The sequence below is a fragment of the Sus scrofa genome, chromosome 1, assembly GCF_054392235.1.
Source record: "Sus scrofa isolate SSC_HxYL_T2T_F1_AM1 chromosome 1, Sscrofa_HxYL_maternal_Yorkshire_Landrace_v2.0, whole genome shotgun sequence".
NCBI classification, from domain to species: Eukaryota; Metazoa; Chordata; class Mammalia; order Artiodactyla; family Suidae; genus Sus; species Sus scrofa.
Genome location: NC_139383.1, coordinates 288,452,085 through 288,458,084, shown reverse-complemented (window position 1 = coordinate 288,458,084; position 6,000 = coordinate 288,452,085). Strand labels below are relative to the sequence as shown.

At 66.6% G+C, this 6,000-nt stretch overlaps 1 protein-coding gene across 31 annotated transcripts in view; it reads left to right on the top strand.

Moving 5' to 3' along the window:
• The first annotated feature begins 1,483 nt into the window (after positions 1-1,483).
• Positions 1,484-6,000, top strand: part of CCDC187 (coiled-coil domain containing 187) — a 48,405-nt gene continuing 43,888 nt past the window's right edge. For 17 of the 31 annotated variants that reach the window (XR_014842501.1, XM_085019921.1, XM_021081066.2 and 14 more), the window contains exon 1: positions 1,484-1,599. The gene's annotated coding sequence lies outside the window, so the exon portion shown is untranslated. Of the gene's footprint in view, positions 1,600-2,606; positions 2,840-5,563; positions 5,794-6,000 lie in introns of those variants that run through there. The other 14 variants (XM_085019893.1, XM_085019844.1, XM_085019958.1 and 11 more) reach the window with 8 other exon arrangements.

Genomic DNA, 6,000 nt, shown 5'->3' with positions numbered 1-6,000 from the left:
GCCATTCACTGTGCCCAGGCTGGTGCCCTTCACTGTGCCCAGGCTGGTGTGGCTGCTCAGGGCGGCGACTGGGCAGCGGAACCTGGCGCCCACAGGGTGGTGCCAGACGCGTGGGGGCTGAGTTGGGACAGCAGACAAATGGCTGCTGACCTGGGGAATGTTGGGGTCTCTTCTGGTCGACTTGGGGTGGGAGGGGTGTTCCAGAAAGTCTCAGGGGAACTCCAGCTGCTTGCAGGCTCCAGCCTCTGGGTCCAGCCCTTGGGTCAGGGGGACCCCTTCCCCCTCCCCATCTGTGGCCCCCTCTCCCCCATTGGTGCCCCCCCATTGGTGGACCCCTCCATCTTTGAAAGTCAGATGCCTCCTGGCTGGTGGCGGCTGAGGGTCGCAGAGCCCCAAGCCCACACCTGCCGAACACAGACCCTCTCTGGCTCAGGGACTCAGCCACCTCCAGGGTGGTCTGGCCTGGAGGGTCCGGCTCTGGTCCGAGTTGGCCTTTCTGGGTGCCCGGCTCTCCTGGGACGTTGTCCAGCAAGTCCCCAGAGGCTGAGGGGCTGCTGCCACCCCCACCACCTCTGGGGGGGCACACATACCCCCGAGTATTTAAGGGCTCAGGCTGCTCCCCAAATCCAAATGTCCTGACCAGGAAGGAGAGTTTCTTGGCAAAACGCTGTTTTTCTGGAGTTTTTTGAGGGGAGAGACACAACTACGGGGGGTGTGGCAGGAGCCACAAAAGCCTGTGGGACATCGCACCCCGCCACCGACGAGGGGAGCTGACTCCCCACCACAATGGGGAGAGGGCGCCACCTGCCGGCGTTGCCCCCACGCCCGCTTGGAGGGCTGGGAAGACAAACTGGGCTGGGCGGCTGCAGCTCCTAGGACCCCTCCCCACCCCACAGGCCCCCCGTTGGAGCCAGGCAGGGTGTGGGGGCAGCAGGCTCTCCCCGACACTCGCCGGCACCCCTAGTTGGAAAACCAGTGCAAGGGCCGTGTGGACCCCAAGCCCAGTGACCCAGACCCCAGGGTCTGCCCGCGGGTTCAGCCCCAAACGTGCCCCGCCCCCTCCCCAACCCCCTCGACGGAGGCCCCGCGACAGGAGGGCGTTTGGCGCACCTGCACCTCGCGCGCTCTGTGGTCCGCATTCTGGAGGCATCACTGTCCAGGCGACCTGCGCCTCACGTCCTGTGTCAGGACGGCTGGATGGCACGCGTCCGCCTCAGGCCCCCTGGTTCGAGCTGCCAGAGCCCGGGTGAGGGAGAAGGGCCGTGGCTGGCTGGGGACGTGGCTGCGGGGCAGTGCCCCAGGTGTGTGCCTCCGCCCAGGCGGGGCGCTCACGCAGGTGCGGGCCCTGGCACCTGGCCCTGGTCCCCCAGGCTTCCAAGAGGCGGCCTGGAGGAGGAGCCTGCCCTGTCGACTCGACTCTGCTGCTGGGGTTTCTCTGGCAACATCGGGGCGGGCCTCCCTCCCAGCCCTCGCCCAACCTCCCATAGACCTGGAGGCCTGGGCATTCAGGTCCCTCCCTGCTCTCTGCTGCTGGCCTGGGGGCCTTGGCTGCTGCCTGGCACCCTCCCACAGTCAGGGAGGCCTGGAGGTGGCGAGCTGGTGAGTACTGGGGGCCGAGTCCTGGCCCGCTTGCCCCAGGCGCCTGGGGGCCAGGGAGGGGCCGGTGGGTGGGGTGGGGGTGCAGGCAGGCTTCGGGGGGGGGGGTCTTAGCCCTCCCTTCTTCCGTGGACTTGGCTGTGCAGCTGCCACCCTTCCTCAGCCCTGCGGCCCTTGGGAAGGGTCTTCCTGGGGGCGGGGGACTCCCGCTGAGGTCCTGGGAGCTCCTGGGGGCAAAGCCAGCCTGGGTGTGTCATCCACTGGCTCCTTGCCCAGGGCCACCGGCCCTGCGGCTGCGTCACTGCTCTGGGTGCTCCTGGTTTGGGGGCAGCGGTGCAGAAGGCAGGTCTCTGGTCTGTGTTGTGTGACCGTGGGCAAGGTGACAGCCCCAGGTCACCTGGGGAACCCACTGGGCCTGTGTGCGTTGTGTGCATGCTGTGAGTACGTGTGTAGTGTGTCTCCATGGTATCCGTCTGTGTGTGTGTGTGTGTCTATGTGTAGTGTGTGTGTGTGCTATGTATATATATTGCGTACGTGTTGTCTGTGTGTGTGTAGCGTGTGTTGTCTGTGTGTGGTATGTGTGTGTGTGTGTGTATCTGTGTGGTGTGTGTGTGTGTCTGTCTGTGTGGTGTGTGTGTGGTGTGTGTGTCTGTGTATGGTGTATGTGGGATTTGTGTGTTTCCAGCTGCAGGGCGCAGAGACCCAGGTGCCTTGTCGTGGGCATGTTCCCTCCCCACATGTGCCCCGAGCCTGGGCCAGCCTCGGGAGGGCTTCTGCCGGCCTCCAGCCCCACCTGGTGGCTTCTGGGCCTGTTCAACTGGAAACTCATCAGGGCAGAGCCAGTGTGGGCGTGTCCCTTGCAGGGACTGCTGCTTCTCCAGGGCTGGGTCTGGCAGGGGGCTGTTGGCTGCCATGCCAACGTCCAGGCCTGTGGCCGCTGCTGGCACTGCCGCCTCCTCTGTGGTCTCTGACCCTGGGCCCCCAGGGGCTGTGGGCGTGGCGGTCTAACTGTCCCTGAGCCTGCTCAGGCTTGCTCAGGGCCCGCTTGTCCCAGGGCCGAGGCGGGGAGAAGTAAACAGGGCGCTGATTGGGGCTGAGCCAGGGCCAGCTTCCAGGAGGAAGCCCCTCCCCACCCTGCCAGCCAGCCAGGCACACCCAGCCCCTGGCCAGGGGCAGCCCTGGTGCAGCGAGGGACAGAAACCACTGCCCTGGTGGGTCACCACTCTCTGGCCTCACTGTGCAGGTGTGTCGCAGAACCGGGCATGACTGGGGACCTGGGCTGGGGTGGGGACAGCGGTACCCAGCTGTCCTTGCTCGGTCTGTGCCCATCCTGGGGGGGAGGGGGCACTGAGTGCTGGTGTCTTCTGACCCTCGCGGGCACGCCACCAAGTGGGGACTGACATTGCTCCCACTTTATGGATGTGCGTACACTGGGCCACCTGCCTGAGGTCACCAGTGGGCACTTGTGGACTTGGGGCTCTTCACCACTCTGTCCACCACGTACAGGGCAGGGGGCCACGGGGCTGCTGGTTTGCTCTTGGCACCAGCCCCTCCTGACCCAGAAGCCCCGGGGACTCAGGGGCACAGCCTATCTGAGGTGTGGCCAGCTGTGAAGGCCCCGTGCCCGGCTTCCGACCCTGCGGGGCCAGGACATGAGACTGGAGACTGCTGTGGGGCCCCTGGGATGGGCCTGAACTTGCCCCAGAGGACTGTGGCAGGACAGCTGAGCTGGATCAGCACGCCCCCAGGGGCCCCTACGGGGCTGCTTGAGGCCACCAGCTCAGCGCAAAGCCCGGCGGCCGCCCCCTCGGGGGGCCAGTGAGCTGCTGCAGGGCAGGGGTGACAGGCGCAGGATCGGAGCGGCCTGCGTCTCCGGGCTGGGAACGTGTCTGGCAGGGGCCGCAGCAGCCAGGCGGGGTGGGGGTGCACAGGAAGGGGGTTCTGGGGCTTTGTCACAACTCACAGGGCGACCGAGGCTGTTGGGTTTTTCCAAGTTCGCCCCGCACTGGGTTTCAGGGTTTTGCTTTTATTGCCAGAAGAGGGTTTAGACAAGCAGCCGCCTGATATTTGCGGCTCGGCTTCTTCCTGGAGAAGCTGGTCTCTGCTGACCGCCGGGGGCCGCTCGGGGTCCGTTCCACTCAGGAGGGCCCTTTCCCTCTGCCCGGGGAGGGACCCCACATAATGGGGGGGGGGCGGGAGGGCCTGGAGGTGGCGGGGAGGCAGCCAGACCTTTGGTTGGCTGTAGGACCTGCTGCCCCAGCGAAGCTGGGTCCTTCTGCGGGGCCGTGGGGAGGGGCCTCCATTCTTGTCGAGGCCACAGCGGGATTCTGCCAGGTGCGGGCACTCTTTGGGTACGAGGGAGGCAGAGCTGTCTTTGGGCAAGCTCTCAGCTAGGGGCTGCGTGGCGGACCCCATGGCCATTCCTCATGCTGCCTCCACCCCCACCCCGAGCTGGCGGCCATGTCCCAAGACCTGCCACCAGCAGAGGAGCAGAGGCCGTCGGCAGGCCGCATGAGTCCCCGGCACATGGCAGGAGCACCATCTGCCTCCACCCCCCCTGAAAGAGCCCGCCTTCCTGCAGATGTCCTAAAGGAACACAGGGGGTCGGGGGGGACCTGCTCCATCTGAGCCTTGCGGGGCCCTGTCCCCGTGGAGCGAGCGAGCCTGGGCAGGGCGGCCCCCGGGCCAGGTGGACGTGGCAGAGTTGGGTGGTGGCCGTGGTGCTGCCTGCCGGGGGTCCTGGCCAAGAGGTATGTCATCTGTCCAGGCCACCTGGGGCGGCGTTTGAGGGCCCGGGGCGGGGAGGCTGGATTTGGGGTCCGGCTGGCTCTCTGCCTGCCCTTCCCTGGTCCTGACGGCAGGGGAGGCTGCGTGGAGTGGAGGAGGTGACAGCTCTCATTCCAGGCAGGGTCTGTCCTGAGCGATACCCTCTCGCTGGCCATTAAATGTGGGATGTGGCCACAGTGACCAGAGGCCCACCCTGCGCCCTGCACAGACGGCAGTGTCTCCGGGCGTCCCTGGTTCCCCAGGATGGGTCCTTTAGAAGGACCCTCGAGGACGGCCTTCTGTTCTCCGAGCCGGCCTAGGATTAGGGGGTCTTGTTTTTTTCTCTAGGGTGGTTTGGGATGAAGTGCCTTGAGGGCAATTCCTGAAACTAATAGGTGTTCCCAGCCAACTCGGTCAGCCACTCCACGACTGCTTTGAATGCTGGCCGCTCCGCAGCGCCCTCCTGCGGGAGTGAACTCACCGGAGGCTCACAATACCAGAGGCAGGGAGGGGTGGGGCTCTGGTCGCCCAAGGTGACACTGCGGCTAGGGCGGAGCTGGGATCTGAGCCAGCACTCCTCCTGGGGACCATGCTGAGACCAGGGCCAGCCGCCTGCAGAGCCCGCGTCCGCCCCACCGCATTGCCCCGCCCGAGCGGTCCGGCAGGTGATGGGAAGCTGGCTGGCGTCGGCTGGGTTGGGGAGCCCTCCTGGAGCACAGGGCCGGGGGCCCCAGGGGCTCAGGCCTCTCCCATTCCTGGTCCAGGGCATGCACTGAGCATGCGCCAGGGTGGGGGCCTAGAGAGGTGGCCCCCATGTCCCCTGACCGGCCCCAGGAAGCCAAAGTGGCTGGGCCGGAGCCCTTGGCCCCTCGTCCAGCTTCTGGGGACGCGCCCCAGACTAGCTCCCCTGTCTGGGGCCTGGACCCCCAGGCTGACCCCACCTGGAACTGAAATGAGCCCCACGCTCACCCCTGCTCACCCCTGTCCCCAGCCTCTCATATCATCCCCACCCTGGCCCCGACAGAGCCTGACCCCTGCCCTGGCCAGCTCACGCACCAGGTGTGCCAGCTGCTGGTCCGGGTGCCCTGGGAGGATGACAGTGGGGGCGCTGCCTGGAGCCGCAGCAGGAGCTGAAGGCCCCAGCCCCTGTCGCTGAGTGACACGTGGTTATTATGCTGTCACGAGGCCACCCAGAATTCTCACCCCCTGCTGAGAGGCAGCCCAGGGGAAGGGCTTCTGCCAGCCCAAGGTCTGGCAGCCCACTGTGCCACCCAGTGTCCATGACCATCCTGAGGGGTTCCACCATGGGCCCAGGGACCAGGGCAGGCCAGCACCTGCAGCCAGGCAGCCGCCAGCTCGCCTTGAGTGGGGATGGACGCCGGGCTGCAGGCCACGGGGCCGGCCTACGAAGCACCATCTGACCCAGGGCAGGTATGATGGGGGCGCACTGGCTCTGCCCCCTCTCAGCCCTGCTGCCACAGAAATCTTGGTCATGGGGAGGCTGCCAGGAGGAAATGACCCAGCCCCGCCCCCCCAGAGAGAGCCAGAGGCAGAGCCCCTCTCCCTTGGGGCCCCAGGGAGCCGGGCCGTCCAGAAGGCCAAGACCAAGTCCAAGGAATGTGCCAACCGAGGAGCGTG